Source organism: Pagrus pagrus (assembly GCF_965226575.1).
Source record: "Pagrus pagrus genome assembly, chromosome: 4".
NCBI classification, from domain to species: domain Eukaryota; kingdom Metazoa; phylum Chordata; class Actinopteri; order Spariformes; family Sparidae; genus Pagrus; species Pagrus pagrus.
This window is the reverse complement of record NC_140188.1, coordinates 32,380,410-32,400,972: the sequence shown is the minus strand read 5'-3', so window position 1 is coordinate 32,400,972 and position 20,563 is coordinate 32,380,410.

Genomic DNA, 20,563 nt, shown 5'->3' with positions numbered 1-20,563 from the left:
GGCTGTTTGTTTATACAAACCAACTGTGCGAAAAACACAATCAACATCTCCGGTCAGGCTCTTCGATGCAAACAGTGTGTCTATGCTCGTGAGGTGGAGAAAATGGACGACTGTCCATAGGCTGCTGTCAGGCTGCCCTGCCATTGATGCGCCGCCCACAATGAGCCTAGAGACACTGCAGCTGTGGTGTGTATACCGTTGGGGAAGCTACAGCTCACAATCTGCTGCATCAGCTCGAGCGCTGGCTGTTTGTTTTTACAAACCAACTGCGCAAAAAACACAATCAACCCATTAACACCAGACAACCACTGAACATACAGTTAGAAAATAATATATTGTCAGTTACGCTGACAGAGATTTTCGGTGCCCTGGCTGACTGCTGGACAACAAGAGGAAGGGAGATCATGGGACATCAGAGTGAAGAGGCATCACATTTTACAGAATAAGCAGATTGTTTCTCATCAGCAGGACAGAGTGAGACCGACCCACTGAAGAAGCCAGAAATCGAAGTCAAGGACTAATTAAAGGTTAAGTCAAAGATGTAAGTTTTGAGTTTAGATTTAAAGGCGTCAATAGAGCCAGATTGTCTGCTGTCAGTTGGGAGATTATTCCAGAAGATCCAGGAGTAAGCCCTGTAGCCAGCTGACTTCTTTTTAACCCTGGGAACCATCAGGAGCCCTGAATTCTGAGAGTGTAATGTACCAGGTGGAATATATGGTATGAGATCTGACATACAATGAGGCAAGACCGTGTACAGTTTTGTATGTTATCAGCAGCACCTAAAGACTGATCTTAAATGAATGGGGAGCCACTGCAGTGAGGTTAAGATTGGTGTAATATGATAACATTTTCTTGTATGTGTTAAGACTCTGGCTGCAGCATTCTGAACCATCTGAAGACTTTTAGTGCACTCACGCGGCAGACCCAAAAATAAGGCATTGCAATAATCCAGCCGAGACAAAACAAAGGCATGAATCAGCATTTCTGTGTCCACCATGGACAAGAAGGACCTAATTTTAGCTATGTTGCTGTTACGACCCCCTTCAGGAGGTACACCAAAAGAGGTCCAACATAAACAACAAAGTCAAGTCGCAGTTTAAAAGAAGATGAATTTATTAAATGAACAGTAACCCAAACAAAGGGAGGAAAAAAAACAAAAAACAGTCAAACAAACAAACTGATGGGCCAGCCAAAATAAACAAAAGAAGGGCAGCCTCCCAGACCAACCCACCTGGGACGTCAGAGCTTTGGACTAACCCTCTAGCCTAACACAAAGAAACAACTAACCTAAGTGAAATAAAGCCATGAACACCAAGATTCTTGACAGCTGAACTTTGAGAAATAACGCAGTTGTTAAGAGTTACCGTCACATGATCAAAGTGTTGCCTCTGTCGAGCGGGGCCAATGACCAACATCTCAGTTTTATCTGAATTTGAGATCAGGGCGTTTTCCGACATCCATTTCTTCCCCGCTTATAAGCAGCGCTCTTATTTTGTGATTTGAGAATTATCATCAGCTTTTATGGGCACATACAGCTGAGTATCGTCCACATAGTAGAGGAAATGTATTCCATGACTCTGAATAATTTGGCCAAGAGGTGAAATATATAAAGAGAAGAGCAAAGGGCCAAGAACAGAGCCCTGAGAAACTCCATACTTCATACTTCACATCAGTAAATATTGAAGTACAATTTTCAAGTTGGTCTGACAGTATGCCATGATCTATGGTATCAAATGCAGCGCTGAGATCAAGTAACAGAAGCACCGAAGTAGAGTTTGAGTCCAAAGTAAGTACAATGTCATTTACCACTTTAGCAAGCGCAGATTCAGTGGAATGACAGGCTCTGAAAGCTGATTGAAAAGGTTCCACAAGACTATTATGAAGTAGGTAGACTGAAAGTTGCTGGGACACAACTCTTTCCAAGACTTTAGAGAAGAAGGGAAGGTTGGATGCTGGTCTATAATAATTTAGAGACCCTGGGTCAAGATGTGGTTTATTAAGTAGAGGCTTAACCACAGCAGACATAAAACTAGCAGGGACTACACCCGTCATGAGTGATAAATTAACAATATTTAACATTGCAGGTCCCAGTGCTGGCCATAGATCCTTCAACAGTTTTGCCGGAAGGGGGTCCAAGAGGCAGGTAGTTGGTTTTGAGGTTGAGACCAGTTTAGACAATGTCTCAAAGGAGATACTTTCGAAAGTGAAGAGAATCAGCATAAGGATGTTTTACAATTAACTTTGCAGAGGAAGCCAGAGATGAAGAGATAATTCTGATTCAATTTTATTGCAAAAGAAATCTAAGAAATCATTTGCAATAAAGGGTGCACAGCTCACAGACTGTGGTTTTTGAGTAAGTTTAGCCAGTGTCAAAGAAAAATCTAGGGTTGTGTTTATTATTGCTTATTAGGCCAGAGAAATATGCCGTCTTAGCAGCAATAAGAGCTTGCTTAAGTTAAGTACACTATCACACCATGCAAGATAGAAAACTTCCTATTTAGATTTTCACCATGCATGTTTCATTTTCATGCAGGCCTGCTTGAAATGTCGGGTTCCATCGGTAAACCAGGGAGTAGATTTTTTTGATTGTCTTTTCTTGGTAGAGACCGGTGTAACAGAATCAAGGAGAGAAACAAGCACTGAGTTAACATCATTAGTGAACTTTTCGCTGTTGCAAATGGCGCAAACACCCCAGGCATTTTTTCAGTGTTGCTACAGTTGCTGGGCTGATATGATGAGAAGTAAAATCATTTGTGTCACCAGTACAAGGACAGGCTAATGACGATTCAAATGTAATGAGAAAGTGGTCGGACACTGCAGAAGAGACAGAAGCGACATTCAGGGCTGACACATCTAATCCATGGGAGAGGATCAAGTCCAGAGTGTTACCACTGGAATGAGTAGGTTCATGAACAAGCTGAATGAAGCCAGAAATATCAAGAAGTGTCAGAAAGGCTTTACTTAGAGGGTCAGAAGGCTTATTTAAGTGGATATTAAAATCCCCAATAATTAGGATCTTATCGGAACCAGTAACAAGATCTGCAAGGAATTCACAAATTCTTCCAGGGATTGGGAATAAGGCCCTGGAGGTCTGTAGATTACCACCAGGTGAAAGCCTGTTCCCTGGACAAGGCTTTTACTACTTGATGAAGATGGTTTTAAAACCAGAGCCTCAAATGAAGTAAATTTAATATCCTGGTTGGAGGTTAAACTGAAAATAGATTTGTAGATTAGAGCAACACCTCCCCTTGTTTGGAGGCCCGAGCAACATGGACGTAGTTGTAGTCAGGAGGGGAAGCTTCATTTAATGGCAGAAAAGTATTAGGTTTCAGCCATGTTTCACATAAGCCAATCATGTCCAGCTTAGGCTCAATAATCAAATCATTAATCAGTAAGGCTTTAGTGGACAGTGATCTAATATTAATGAAGCCAAATTTGAGGATTTTAAGCTCATTGGAGCGGCAGTTTCCAGTGACAGGCCATTCAGTGGAGTTTATGGTAGATAATTTATGAATTGGAACAAGGTACCTTTTAGTAAAAGTATGTTTTGGCTGCCTATGCAGGTAGGGATGATGGGATGCAGTAGTGATTAGCTTTGGTATTCTGTTATGTAAGACTGTATAAGGTGCTTGCTGAGACATTTCCCCACTGTCAGTGGTAGAGATCAAAATTAGATGGACACATTTAGAGGTGATGATTCAATGAAAGAGTGGAAAAGGAAGGTGACCGTCTCAGTGTTATAAACTAAGCAAGCAGTCTGGTATTCTGCACTTTTTCCCTGACTAGCCATATTAACTAGGCTAGTAGACTCCACACCAGCACTGACTGTATCACTAGCAGGCTCTCTAATCATCTGTGACATACCGAGTGCTACATCCCCAGTTTCAAACCTGCTTCAAACACCTGTCTATATTGCTAGATAAAACAGCAGCGCCGACTCCAGAAGGATGAAGGCCGTCCGCTCTCAGCAGGTGAGAGAAGAGGGCCACGAACCTGTATCCCTGCTCCCTACAGTGGCGGTTCATAGCTGTAAGCCTACTCTACGTCTCATCATTACCCCGCTGGGGTAAGGGACCAGAGACAATTAATCGATGCAGACACATCTTTCTTGTAGCCTAAAAGGTCCTGGCTTAGCTATATTTTATGATCTCAGACTGCTTCAGACAGATTTTGTTGGCACCAGCATGAATTACAATGTTGCTGTAGCTAGTGATGTTTTGTGCCTGAGTTCCGTGTTTCCCTGTTTCTCCACTAAACTGGAAGTTAGCTGGCTCAGTCAGCGGAAGTCTCTAGTGCGCACCTTCTATGGAAGATCCAGGTGTTTTCATAGCCAGGAAGTCAAGCTTTTTTGGCTTCAAAACACCAAATGAGCAGCTTTCATAGGAATGAATGGGGCTTCGCCTCCAAGTCTATGTCCAGATGTAATATAAAGTCCTTGGTTCTGGTGTACAACCAGAGGGAGGGAGGGATGGCTGTATTGTTTTGCAGTTGTACATGGTCCAATCATTCATTGCCAAAGACAATTCATGGCTTCTTTTTTCACATGCTTAGGGAATGGTCAGTTACTTTTATTTTACCATAGAAGGAAAGCAGAAGTATCTCAAGTAAAAATGTAAAAACAAATTGTATACGAATGATAAATGCTGTACACATCAGATGTATCAGTAAAGGACATTGTTCAAGTCATCTTTGCATACTGTTCTCTCATCAACATTGTTTCAGTTAGGGGTGGATGGATCGATCCCAAAATATTGATACTACCATTACTGTGTATGCCTTTTGAAGTTCAGTTCTAGCGTCAGTTGGATCGATACAAAGGGATTAGTTTCAGTTTCTCCCTTTTATGTTGTACCCACATAATTGTATTTCTTCTACAAATAGATCTGTCTAAAAACACGCACGTGCAGCTCACCCAGGTGTGCACCCTGTTCAGTAGTTTTATCCAACATCCGGCAGTGATGGCTCAACAAAATAAGTGCATCATTTGAAGCTATTTTACAGCTGTAAATGAAAACACTCTTAACTGTGATGTGTGTATAAGGTTGTTCACTACTGTGGCAACACCACAAACTTGTTTAAAACCTAAAAAACATGAGAAAGAGAACTCCGCTTCAGCAAAGAAGGGAGGAGGAGGAGGAGGCATTCTCCTCCTCCTCCCTTCTTTGCTGAAGCACCCAAACCCCTCAGACAGTTCAATGGCAACGTTTTTCAGAGGCTGGGAATATCCAGGCATGCAGTTAAATAAATGTCTTAGTCAAACTGATTACATATAGATTACTATATTCAGACATCCACATAACATTCAGCCCATTGAAACTTGTTATCTTGATTAATTATGTTCGTGAAACTGAAAAATGTAATATACTTCAAACCTGTGAAAGTTATAGGATTCCTTTATTTGGGCTAAATGTACAGATAATAAGCGTGTCATAAGCTATTGACCAAATTATTTTGGTATTTCACCTAGGTGATTTCCCGTGAGCCCACTATTTTTGTTATTTGCCTTAAAAAACTGTCAGTTTTTTAAATCTGTATCAGTATCGGTGATATTGGCCATGTATTACTTGGTGTCGTAAACCAAATTTTGTGGTATTGCCCACTCCTAGTTTCAATCACCAAAATTTTCAGTTTTCTCTGTGGGTTTATCATTCATTATATAACATTACTTGATCTTTTTATATAAAGATATAACACCATAAATGAGTGTACAGCACACTGTATGTTTTGTCATATGAATATGACACCTTTATGTGTGTGTGCTGTAGAAACAGTATGGTCTCACAGTAAGGGCAAATTTGCCCCAATTAGATTAGTAAATCAAAAACCAATACATATAACATGGAAGAATTAATTTGTTTTATATTCGTTGGTTACATTTTTCGTGGAATACATTTGGAAGATTTAGAATGTATTTGTGCCTGCTGCTGCCCACCATTATATGCTTCAATTCATACATCTATTTGTGAGCCCATAAAACAGGCATTGACTACCCATGTAAATTGTGCTCCCCACAATAAATTATATGCATACTTGCAAAAATACATAACTGCTGTCGGTCTCCCCGCTCCATGTCACTGGCATACTAATAGCGCCATGCTAGGAGGCCAATGATGCCACTTCCATTATTTTTCCATTTAGCCGTAATTTTGCAGAGGAAGTTAGAGTTAGTGAAATTGCCTCCCTCTGCCCTCCCTGTGCCGGAGTCTTTCCATCCTCTCTCCTCGTCTCACAGGCTGCCTCTATATCTCCTAGTCACCGCTTTTTCTTCCCTCCTCATTCAGCTTCTGAGGCACGTGGGGGTTGTTTTCATCCTGGTGAGTAGATCGAAAACGCCAGTGACCTGTACACGCCTTTGGTTCAGTGGGCGATTTCGTCTCAGGCTGCTGAGGCTACAAGCTCAGGGGTTATAGGTCAAGTTATCCCACAATGAAATGGACACCATGGGAAAGTAATGCAGGCAAAACCTGCTTTGTATGCCTGGCTGACACCAAGTAGATTATTGTGTCATGAATCCTTTATCACTACTAAGTCCAAAGAAAATTACATTGCATTTTTCTTTTCTGCAACAACGTACAGATCTGCACTGTTAATTACATGACTAATTTTCTCTTTTGCGTAAATAATCAGGCAAAAGAAAAATGTTTATGTCAATATTTACTTTGCATGATGGTGCACCCACAGTTTGCAAATCCACTGAGAATGCTGTTGTTCCTCTGACCAAACAGACATTATATTGCAATCACTGATTGATACAACGGGGGTCCCAGTGCAAATGGAACACAATTTAATCATCCGACAAGTCACTGACGTTGACTCTGTTTTCTAAGAGTAATTTCAGTGATTGTGTGTTGGCCTAAAACGTGGGTGGCTCAACTTTGCCAAAATGTGTCCTGTGGAGGACTGAAGCTGCTTCTGCTCTGCTAAGGTGCTGCTCTCACTATGCCTGAGTAGCCTGTGGATACAGTGTAACAGACAGACATCACCCTGAGACACAGTCTCAGACTTTGAACATCAACCAACATTAGTCTTCCAGCAAATGCATCATTTTCTCCCTATACCCTGTCCCCTCTAAATTACATTTATATCTTATAAATTATTTTCCAAATTACATTGTGGTGACAAACATAATCTTCGCCTGGATTGAGCATTGTAGAGCTACATTTATCTCTTATATCTGTCTTTTGATTCAAATCACATTGTACATTTTTCTATATTGAAGTCTGACTAACATCTTTACCCAAGTCTTTCACCAAGTGCTGCCAGTGCCTAAACATAACCATAGAACATGTTAACCATGCTTTAGTTGCTATGAGCAGATATTGTAGGTTATTGGAATAATTACAAGTATCACCATTTTGCCACTTGCCAGATATATTAACTGTACAAGCAGGCCTACGTAAAAATTTCCCACAATAGCGCCCATTTGATGGGATACAACTTTGCGATGCTTGTGTGCGAGACTGAGCTGCTATAGGTCATCCCCAGCTTAGTCCATACATTCAACACCAATAAAGTCCATAGGTACATGAAAATATGACATTGCCCACTGCTGTTCATTGGAGAAATTATATTTGCACATCTTACAATATTTCACACCTTAGAAGTGCCCCTATAGCTCAATTGGTAGATTGTGTGCCACATATATAGAGGCTGTGTTCATTTCACAGTGGCCCAGGGTTTACATCCACCCTACGGCTCTTTGCTGCACATCATCCTGACTCTCTCTCCATTTCCTGTCACTCTTAATTGTTTTTATGGCTTTATAGTGATAGGAAAAGAAACAAAATTTCCACATCCTTCATACATTAAGTCTTTTATTCAACTTATATAGACATATACTGACATACAAACTGCTGTCCAACTCAGTGGCCAAGAGGTTAGAGCATAGAGCTCATGTCCAGTACTCAACTGCAAGATCACCAGTTCAAACACTGCTGGTAAAGCAGTGTGAAGCAATTAATGCATTTTTATCAATGAGCTGTCTTTGTATTGTAAACTACTGCCACCAGTGAAAATTGGTGTTCAGCTTGTATCTGTGTCACTGCCAGCTCAGCTGTCAATCAAACATTTACTCTTGCATGCCCACTCTGAGGATTGGAGTCAAGACACGATTTTCTGACCCTTCTGAAACATAAAAGCATTTTAACTGAGAATTTGAAAATCACAAAGATTTTTGACTTTCATGATTTTAGCTGCACTGCTATACTTCATTTTTACTTTAATTTATTCAAAATATTTCAAAAGGATTTTGTATTTAGATGGATATGGATGTTGGTATGCATATATATGTATACATTATTTCTGTCTCAAAACATGCAAGATGAAAAAAAAAATGTTGTAAAAGATCTGTAGCACAAACCAAATGGGCTCAGCCAGATATGTATGTGTGAGGGATGCTTGATTGAGGCAGGTTGGTCGGCAAGGAGGGCTTACATACAGGGACTGAAGGCTGAAGGTCACCAGAGCTGCTGAGCACACACACACACACACACACACACACACACACACACACACACACACACACACACACACACATACACATAGCACAAAACACACACACTCTTAAAGCTGTTCGCTCACACAAAATACACCAAGCTCTCGCACAGCTCTTATGGTTGCGGAAAACCAATAAAATTGCAAATTTCCCTTCATATTTTCACAATATCCTAAATAAACAGCAGCCTAGCTTTGCACATCTCTCTCTCTCTCTCTCTCTCTCTCTCCCTAACATTAAATATTAATCTGTACGTGGATGGCATAACTCCAATCAGAGGAGAGCAGACATATAGGGAGACGGTGGCTGCCCCTCTCTAGGTAAACAGTTAGGAGACTACCTCCCCACCCATCCACGCACATCCCATCACCAGAACACACCCAGCACAGTCACAGCAAGCAGTGTCTTAAATGTTCTGTTATGATTTCGGGGCAGGAGGTAGCTCAGGAGTGCCTGTCAGAGCATGGTGAGGGGCACGTCTCAAACTGCACACTAAAAGGGATCATGTACAAAAACAGTAAAATCAGAGAGCAGATGCTTTGCAACAGCTAGCCTACTAGTGAATTTCCATCACCAGTCCGTTTGTTAAACTCCAGTTTATTTGATGAAGGGAACAGGACATGCGGAGGAGAAGGATCTGTGTCTGCCAGATCCCTGCCCAAACTGGCTTTGCCAGATCCCTACCCAAAGGCAGCAGTTCCCCACCAATTGGTGATTACTACTGTACCACACACTAACAGATACTACAACTCTAACCTTTCAAAGACATAATTACTGGGACCTTTCTAGAAAGTTTACCCATAAAGTTTGTGATGGTAGCAGGCAACCTTTCAGTTCCCCTGCTTCAAATTGTAGGATGAATTAGAATGCTACTTTATTAATCCCCATGGACAAATTGATCATTTGCATTTAACCTATCCATACACACAGCCATGGATTGGATAAGTCTGAGGACGTAATAGCAGGATGTTTCGTCTGATCCTGACTCTGACAACCGTCCTGTTGACAGCTGTCATTTTGCCAGATTTGTGTGCTATCTGGCCAGGGATTTCAAATGACAACCTTTAGGGTATTAGCCAGCTTCCCTCACCTCTGAGTTACCAACTGCCCAAGTTGCCCTCTGATTACTTCTACTAGCCCACCCTCATATAGCAGGCTAAAAGCAAACAGTCCCGGTACACTGGGCTTTTCACAAGAAAATACCCTCACTATCTGTAGAGCACTGTGTAATTTACTGCTACTCACATTAAAAGCATTAATCTGGTAAACTTAAGTTGACTTTTATATTGAAGTAGGCTAGTTACGGGAAATGCATTGTATCGCAGCGCTCTTGTTCATCATAAATGCATCTAAAGAGCAAAACAATGGTCAGTTTTGGCATTTTTTGACAGTGGATAACTTTTAAATATGTCTGCTGTCTGCAGGAGCTGTTAGATGAAGAGCTGCAGGCAACAGGCTAAACATCTCTAACTTCTCAGAACGGTAACAAACTCCGTTTCCCTCATTAATGTTAGCAGTGTCTCTATTAGCATTGGGTTTAATCAGCAATATTGACAAATATTGTTTTTCGCTTTGATAACAACTCCTCCACCATCGTCTTGTCGGTCAGCTCTCCTCACTCGTTATAAGTAACAAGAGAGAAATGTGACTCCTGCCCCTCTGTGCTGAGACTCTGTGCAGGTGCTGCTGCTGTAGCTGCACAGTTTGTCTGGTGGAGGTGGTGGCAACACCGGGAAAAATTATCATTGTGGCAAGCCTAGTTTCCAATGTCATGCAAAGTAGCTGAAGAAATAGCTGAAAATGTAGAGGGAGTGAAGCTGAAAATAATCTGCTGACAAAAAGCATGAAATAATCTTAAAAAGAAGTCACATTTAAAGTGTTAAAATGTATGTAAGCTTAAAGGCTGAGAGTAACTGTATTGGCTTTGAATTATTTTGCAATAAGTTTGAGGAAAGCGCTAACTCAGTTAGATTAACAAACCTAAAAAATGTGTCTATCACAAGGACAAACATAAAAATTAAAGAGGCACTATGTAGGTTTGCAGAAGAAAATTCAAACTCAAAATTATAATATTTACAATATTAATGGGGTAATAATGCAAACTCAGAAATATGTATTTTTTTCTTACTGAATAAACAAACAGGAAAATGAGGCCCCCAGAACACTGTTTGAAGCTAGAAAATGTATATGAAATTGTTGTCCTTCCTGTCAGTTTGTGTACTCAGTCATGAAAACAAAGAGTTTCTTTTGTGTTTTTAGACATAAAAAAATCAATCAATGAAGATTTTTCTTTGCCGATTAAAATATATTCCCCAAAACTACAGAGTGCATCTTTAATGAATGAGTGTGTAACTGCAGTATAAGTGGCCCTGGTGGTTCGACAGGCAGTATAACATCCCTCACTTATGCATGACGCATACTCTCAACTCATCAAACCTTCCAGCCACATCTGAGGAGTCTGAACATCTGTTTGATTGTATCTGCAGAGCTTCGAAAACCAATGTTACTGCAACATTTGTACTGAAATGTTGATACTAAACTTTGTAACCCCACCCATCATATTTCCAGAACAACATACAACACCCTCAAACTGGAACATCACTATGCACAATTCTAAACAACTATCTATCGCCATCTAAAATGCTCAACTCACTGGTAAGATGCTGGTCACTGCCAAAATCAGCAGATTATATAAAACTGAAGATCCAAATACATACATACAGAGACATATAGTGCCACCACTGCCACCCATAAAAATGTCCAACTCACACACTGCACCTGCAGAAAATGAATGTTTCCCCCAGTAAGACCACCTCCTCCTTTTCCTGCTCTTTCCCCCTCACTCCCTCTCCTCCTTCTCTCCTCAACACAGAATAGAACGAGAGACTCAACACTGCTGTGACACCACAAGGGGCAGCAGAGGTGCACGTGAAGAGGCCTGGTGCTTCTTGGATCTCTTTGAACAGGTGGACCACCTTTCTTTGTCTTAAATATCAGACAAAAAAGGAAAGAATGAAAGACAGGCAATTAAACAAAAACACTGAGCAAACAAACAGGCCTTCAGCAAGATACAAGATAAAGAGAGAAAGAGACAAAGCATGACCGAAATACAAAAATTTGATAGGACAGACATAAACACACAAGTGACTAAACAAACCAACAAGAAAAAGAACAAATAGAGATCAATGCATGAAAAAGCCAAGAAGCAGAAGCAAAGAAAAGCAAACAAAATAAGAAAAATATTAAAAGAAAGACAAAGCATGGAATAGACAACAAGAAAAGTAAATACTGTAGAAAAAAGACAAACATAAAGACAGCAAAAATGTGAAGAAAACAGGAAAAAATAACTATGGCAAAATAATTTTAAAAAGAAAGATTAAAAGAATGTTTGTGTGTTGTCTGTCTGTCTGTTTTTAAATGGAGCATTAATAGTGTGAATAATCACCACCATGACATTTACAAACACATGCAATAGCCTACATATATTACCTGCGCACACACACTTTCTCCATTATACGTTCACACACTCTTACATGTCAGCTCAGCCACCCATGAACATTCCCCACTGTGTGCACACAGGAAACAAACACACACATGCACAGAGAGGCAGAGATCGTTGTGGGGTAAACAGACTACCTGTCACACTCCAGCCTGATCACAGCGGAAGAGCAGAGGTCAGCATGTGAAAAACAACACTCGGACATTAGTAATATGCAGGTTCTGTGTGCGTGTGCGCGCACACAGGTTTAATACATGTGGCATAGTGGAATCTAAATGAGACTGGTGGTGAGAGTCATTTTGTTGCGAAGTCGTCCTCTAAGGCAATCTACAATGACTTGTTGAGAGAAAAGGTCTGTGTGCAGTGTGAGTGTACACGCTTTAGGCCCTATTTGCATAGCAATAATAACCAGGTTCCTTTTGTGATTCATAACATTTAAATAGCATTTCAAAGGTCACCTGTGCTCTCAGTTAAATATGAATTTGCTCTGAAAAAAAATATTGTTATATTGCCCTAACCTTAATAAAGATAGTGAGCTTAACTTGGTTCATCAAACTCACTCACTCACTACATTCATTAGGCCCCAGTACCGCAAAGTAATCATAGATTAATGCAGTAGCATGGAAAATTACAGTTATTTAAAGGGGCACTATGTAGTTTTGAGAAAGAAATTCAAACTCAGAATTTTAATATTTACAATAAAGCCTGCATCTCCCCTCCAGTAAGTTAGAACTGAAGAAGCCTCTTGGATGAGAGGTGAAACGTCTTCAAGCAACTGAAACACGTCCAGCTACCTACGGTACAGCACTTAGAAATATTGAGGTAATAATACAAACTCAGAAATATGTATTTTTTCCATAACTGAATTAACAAGCTGTTCTCAGAGGAAAATGAGGTCTCCAGAGCACTGTTTGAAGCTAGAAAGGTGGCAGGGTCCGCCACAAACAAACAAACAAAAAACTCAGGCACATCAGGCATTCAGGCATAAAAGAAAAATTACATAGTGCTCCTTTAAAAAATCAGTTACTGCATGTAATTGATTTGGATCTACCAAGACTGTAAGTCTTGAGCAAACACAATTTGACATTACTCAAACAGGAGGAAATCACACATTTGTTGGAGACTACTTTAAGATACAGATGAATAATTAATTAAGTTTTTACTCTTAGTAGAATACATTCATTGTTGGTTTGGGTCTGCACATTGGATTTACATTGGATTGGCAATAAGAAAAGTATATATCACCAGACTTATACTTTGAATATTGAACTGGACTTAATTTAGATGGAGAGTGATATCATGTTGTATATTAATTGTTTTATTTGAATTTAAGCTTTGATACTGGGACATGTTGAAGTTGGAGGCCTTTCTTGGCTGTGAACTATGTTATATATTACGTTCATGTCAACTTCCATAAGTAAGCTGATTTTAACAACTGTCTCAGATAACCTTATATGTAACATGAACGTTAGCAAGCATATTTCACCAAGCATCTGGTCAACTGGTAATATTTGTCCTAAATTTTGAGGGGGCTGGCTACACGCAGGTTTACAATCTTTCCATAAAACTCCCCCCAGTCTCTCCAGTTCTGTACAGGTGTGCAGCAGAGAGAGAGCACTATGTCAATATTTTACCAAATAGTAGGAACAGGAACAGGAAATGCTATCAGTGTGGAAGCTGCGTCATCTGAACAAGTTGTGCTAGAGATCCTTTGTGTGATGGGTAACAAACATGTACTAAGGGGAAAGGCATAGACACTGATCCATTTTTTCCCTTCTCATGCCTTATGACAAACGGTGTGAATACAAAGCCTTGATCTCAGCCTTCTGAAGCTCCTGATATATAAGGTGGGACTAACAAACAAAGGGGAGGGCAGTGGTTATGTGGATGTATTAACAACATCCACAATGTGAATGTCACTTAGGACATTGTGACAATCCTCAGGAAAATGAACACATTTTAACACAATAGGTACTGTGGATTTATCCCTGATCACCCACATGGGACGCACGTCAGGAAGAGATCTCTTAATGACAGGCAAGAAAAGAAGGAACGATTACAGCGAGCAAAACCTCTTTCAGTGCTCATATGGGTGCCGGACTATTGTTTTAATTAGGATTTGATGAACTGTGAACATGTCCTTTAAATTCTTTTCTGAAGACGAGTACCACTGGTTAATATGTGCCAGGCCCTGGTGCACCTGGCTCTTAAAGGGAATGGAGGGCGATACTCGGATTGGTTTGATTTATGTTCCGCCCAAAACAACCCATGACTAATGCAGAGTCTAAAAATTTGTGCCCAGATTATCCACCATTTAACTAGCAAAATGGACTTGAACACGCCCTGAAAGCACCAGCGCACTGCTCTTTAGACCATGTGCTATAGACCATCTAAATAGGGCCCAAAATATGTCAGTAAATACACATCTGTGAATTTTTGTATTTGTATGTGTCTGAAAAAAGGTGGCTTCTAACAAGTGGCTAAATGAGAATACAGTTGTTGGGGTCATTAAACGCACTCATGTGGGTAGATGAGTCTCCGTGTTGTAGTCTGTCTTTACGGGCAGACTTAAGATGCAAACTATTCTTACTCATTTATTCTTGTCTTTACTTTTCTTATGGTAAAGTGTGAAAGAGTATAGTGTAGTAACAAGCTTAGTAGTGGTGACATTGAAGCAACCATGGTGTAGTTTATTTATAGCCTGACATTAGCTTTTTACTTCTGGTGATTGCATTTATGCTTCAAAAATCATACTAGTGGTGTTCATCTGAAGATTATCTTGCTGAATAAACGTGTAAAGAGTTTATTTTCTGCAATAATCCGATATCCAGTAGAAAAATCCCAAAGGCTTTTTGTCGAGGGCACCGGTGCAATGCTAACTTCTGCTTTAGCATACAAAAACATGTCATCCCTACAGCACTCTATATGTCTTAAAGTGAAACTCTCGCCAAAAAGCAACCGAGGCTTTATTTATGATTGGGTATGAGTCAAACCTTCACGTACAAGCACACTCATGACCAAAGAGGCACTTTTAAGATTTACCGTAGTTTCGTTTTGGGGCAAGCTCATTTTGAACGGGAGTACATAGGGCATACCACGACGGCATCAAAATGTCTATTTTTAGACCACTAAGAAGGCTCCACACATCATGAAACTTTACTGGTAGCATCACCAGGGTCTCTACTCATGACACGAGCAGTAAGAACATTGTTTGTGTACACAAAGTGTGTGAAAAAGACGGTTTTGAACTACTTACGCTTAGCTACTGGGACTCCGGCGCGCCGCCGCCATTCCAGGCAAAAAGTGTCGATCTCCGAGTGCGGCCATCATGACGGAGAGTAACGGTGGGACGCTCCTCGGGCTTATTTCCAGATGAATTCGCGGATAATTCGTTGTTCTGTCGTTAGTCAAAAGCAACACTGACGTCCATGTTGACAAGGGAGCCACATATTACAGAGCGTCCCACCGTTACTCTCCGTCATGATGGAGATCGACACTTTTTGCCTGGAATGGCGGCGGCGCGCCGGAGTCCCAGTAGCTAAGCGTAAGTAGTTCAAAACCGTCTTTTTCACACACTTTGTGTACACAAACAATGTTCTTACTGCTCGTGTCATGAGTAGAGACCCTGGTGATGCTACCAGTAAAGTTTCATGATGTGTGGAGCCTTCTTAGTGGTCTAAAAATAGACATTTTGATGCCGTCGTGGTATGCCCTATGTACTCCCGTTCAAAATGAGCTTGCCCCAAAACGAAACTACGGTAAATCTTAAAAGTGCCTCTTTGGTCATGAGTGTGCTTGTACGTGAAGGTTTGACTCATACCCAATCATAAATAAAGCCTCGGTTGCTTTTTGGCGAGAGTTTCACTTTAAGTTGTCTTTGGCTTGATTTCTGCTGATATTCAACAACAAAAATTACATTGCAAATGTTTATTGTTACTTTGTTATGTGGATGTGATGCATGTTTTTACATCCCGGCCAAGAAAAACACATCTCCTCTAGTTCCTTAGTGTCATCCTGTATTACCTCCATTTTCTCGTCACTTCTCCAGCTCACTCTCCACCTTCATGTTCTCCCTTTCTCTCCAACAACGATCAAAGTTTCCTATCCTTTCCTTTTATACCCCCACCCTCCTTTCCTGTCTGGCTCCCCTACTCGTACCCTACAACGTATTGTCTTATAGGCTCACTACAGAGACCTCAGCTAAACCCTGCTACACACACACACACACACACACACACACACACACACACACACACAAACGCACTTAGTCAGAGAGATTCAGTCCCCTCCCCTCCTCCATGATGGACTGGGATTGGCTCCCACTGTCACAGTGTGTGATTGCAACCTCCGTTTGACCTGGTGGGGATATATGGCGTTCCCGGGTTATCTACATAATGCACAGGGAGAGAGGTGGAGGAAGCCATCTGAGAACAAGAGAGGAGGGTGAGGAGGGGTGGAGGAGGGAAAGAGAGAGGCTGGATGAAAAGATATTGCTGGGAACAGAGTTGGATTAGATAGACAACAGTGTTGGCTAAATGTCTGAGGCGAATGTTGCTATTGGAAGTCAGGGAAAGGCTGACAGCAGACTTGTTTTTATGGAGTTTAATGGACAGAAAATGTCTGTTACATCTACACTATATTGGTAATCAGTGTGTGTGCATGCATTCATGAGTGTTGTGTGACGTCTACACTTCTGTTAATTAAACTGTGACTGAGAACAATGTGACAGCTTAGCCAGCCAAAGGAAGAACCAAGAGTCCTACGACCTCCAGCTCCCCATCAAGTAAAATGAAAAAAAATATAAATGAATTACATAATAATGTAGCCCTATTTTGTCTGTAAGGATCTCAGATTTATTTTAAAGTACTCAATAAAGAGAGTGATGGCAAGAGGAGGAAGACAAGATCCTCACAGCTTTGGTTTTTTAGCAGTTTGATCATGGTATCAAATAAAATGTTTCTTAATAATGCAGGCCCAACATACCTCGTTATAATACCTCATTATAATATAGAGTTACTACCATACAATTTGGGATAGTGCAAAACATACACACATACACTGAAACAGGCACACATACAAACACACACACACAATGTGGGACATTTTCTCAGCAGCCTGTGCTCAGCCAGTCACCAGGCTGTTTGAATGAGCGGGTCTGCAACTGACAGCCTGCGCACTCACAATAAACACTCCCCATGGAGAGTCACATGCAGTCACGCCAGAGTAATGCTAAAATTAGTTCATTTCAATCCAAAGTTTCAGGCGAGCATGTCTGTGTGCTGCTGCTGTTGATGTGGGAATGAAGTGCAGGCAGTGGAGGGAAAGTCGCTGGCAAAAAACAGAGTCTGACATCTATCTGCTCATGATCCACAGTCACACTGTAGTGAGCAGTATCAGTCTGACTTACTGTAAATCAGCTGTGTGCTGAATGCTTCTGGTGATTACATTATTTGAAGCACAACGGATTGTTCAGTCAGAAGTTATTGGTGAGTTATTTGAACTTACCAATGTAGCAAAGTTGCATCATATACAAAATGTAACATAAGTTACTTATTTAACATAGGTACATTTGTAACTGAAGTTACTGAAGTAACCATGAGGATTTCCTAAACCTTATCAAGGAGTTTTCTTGCCCTAACCAAACTGTGAGCATACGATGAAGGTCCAGTTGTTTTGGAAATGATGAAATGAGTTGTTTTTGGGAGATGCCGGAAATGGCCCTTTTTAGTTGTTTGGGCATTAGGATGTGTTGAGAGAAGTAATGTACCGAGTATTACAGTGAATAACTTTCTACATAGAGTAAATAAGTAAAGTAATGCATTACTTTATTAAAAATAAATATGTAACATGTCATGTTGGGAAAAAGGACTCATATATACCTACACTGATTTTGGTGTAAAAATGGTCTAAGTTAGCAGAAGTGCTAGCCTACAGCATCCTCTTGGGTCTGGGAAGGAAAGTGTTCCTTCCTGCTTGTCGCATGTAGGTTTGTTGTTGGGACATATCACTTGCAATAAACCTACAGATGACTACCAGGATCAAGATACAAACCCCTAAATTCCACTAGATCTGTGTTTCCGATCTGCCACGGCAGCAGAGCTGATAGGTTTCACTCTAGTCTATGTGTGTACTTCCACTGGCTCCACTGCGTTGCGTTACTGCACCATTGCAACGCCAGCAGTCCAGACCCTTCCATAGCAGATACACAAGGCTTCTATTTCTGTTGCCAATTCCTCAGTAAGGAAAGTCACTATTGGCTGTCCTAAGAGTCGCTAGAAGTCGGTAAATAACGTCATTACCTAATTTGCATGACTAGCCATGTGCATTTAATTGTAATGGACGCTGTAGGAGAGAGGAATAACATCGTGGGAGAGATAAAAAAAACACCCTTAATATGTTTAGAACTAAAAATGTACTTATTTTAGTGCAGTGATTTATTTTAGACAAAGAAAATTTTACATTTACATCCTGCCCTGGCGGCTGCGCGCATGCGCGATTAATTTGCAGTCTGGATGCGGAGAGGTGAACATCTTCTGCTCTGACTGCAGCTGGGAGGGACTGCTGCTCGAGGACTGGGCTGCCTGTAAGTGCTGTGGGACGGGGGAGGGGCCCACGGCAGCACCCGCTGCTCGTTGAGAAGAGTAAGAACGATACGTGCTTTCACGTCAGAGTCTCCAGAAAAAGTCTCTAGATTTGTCGCTAGTCACTCTTTTGAAAAAGGATCGCTAGAGGGGTCTGAATACTCACTAAATAAAGTGACAATCGCTAAGTTGGCAACACTGGCCGAAGCTCGGCACATCAATTCAGCTGAATTCAGCACAGAGCAGACAGGAAGTTAGACACCAAAACAACAACATAACATCCGGTTAATTTTCACAATAAAAAAAATTCTGTGTTGACCCAAAAAACTAAAAAGAGACAAATCCAAGCACTTCTTCTAATCCTTCATTTGGGAACACTAACCTTTTGTCTGTTTGTTGTTGTGTTTATAACACATACGTATAACCGCAGTCACGCGTGATTCTGTAATTATCGCGGGAACTCCTCAGTCTCGCAACTCCAGCCTGTCCAGCAGTGCTGCGCCATGCTGCAGTCAAAACACAGCCGCTGGGGGTTGACGGATGATGGAGCACGGAGCAAAACCATAGTGGAGCCGTTCCACAACTTACATGCAACCAGTGGAATTCCCGGGTTAGTTGATCAGACTAAATCTGACTACCGAAGCAGTGTGATAGCTGCTATTTGTCTTCAACTGTTTTGGTTGAGTTGAACTAGAATCAGCAATGGCCTAACAGGTGCTAAAGGCTCATACTGTAATGGCACTTTGATCTCTTATGTATTATACTGAATACCATCACAGTGAGTTGCTCAAAGGTCCAATTTGTAAGACTTCCCAACTCGACAAATACTCATGCAGCCGACCAGACCAGCAATCCCAAAGCATCAGTTTTTGACGAGTTGGATATGAGACTCAAAAATCAACTTTCTTACAAATGGACTTTTAAATAATACATGACAATGAATAACCGATCTCTCCAGGAAAAAAAAAAGGGATAATCTCATTGTAGTGATTTTACAGAGAGAGCATCTTTTACATCTTTTGTCTGAGTGAAAATTTAGAACACGAGTCAGTTTTTGGAAGATCTGACAAGTATTTTCCTGTAATAATCCCCTAAGACATGACATGGGCCATACTGTGCTCAAGTAGAGCATTAGGTAGTTGTGTGCTGAGCCCTTAAACGCCAACTAAAAGCCTCAGGTCACTGATCATCTTCAAACATTGCGGGATGATGCATAATCCCTCCCCATAATACCCTCCTCATAATCATCATGACAACTGCCAGCTCCCCACACAAATAAAACAGACGTAGAAAACAGATAAAAAACAGGGGCGTTTAAGAAGTGGCCAATTATGACACATTCGCTCTCCTTTTATTTTTTCATGATAGCAAACGATCAATTATCCAGATGGCAAGTGATGTGGAGGGGCGGCTGGCATTGTTCACAAACACACACATTCACTCGCATATTTACACGACACACAGACACAGACACACACAAAGATACATAAATTTAAAAGCAGAAATCACACCTTCTGACGCATGCACACAAGCTCAGACACACAGAGTCATAAACATCTGTTGTGCTGTACACGGAGGTATCCCGCCATGCTGCCTATAGCAGCAGAAAGTGCACAGATGAGGCCTACAGCTGCTCGATGGTTCCCAGTGAGAGTATAGCACCGCTCTGATGGATAAGGTGGGATTCTTCTAATTGACAGTTTGTGGGGAAACAGATGGTTGATTTGCTGGCATTTATCACGTCTTTATGACCAACAGAAGACAGCGTCATAGAGAAAGGAAAGACTTTCTTTGAGTATTTACAAATGTCATAGTTTGTACAGCAGCCCAGATGTGGACTGTAGAAACAAGTTTTTGAATGATTTGTGTGGTTACTCATTTAAATCCACAATTTTTACACTTGCATTGTCTTTTTTTTAATTAGCTTTTTATTGTGAACTCACAGAACTTGGGAAGTGTACTTTAGTTTTCTTTTTATGATTATTATAA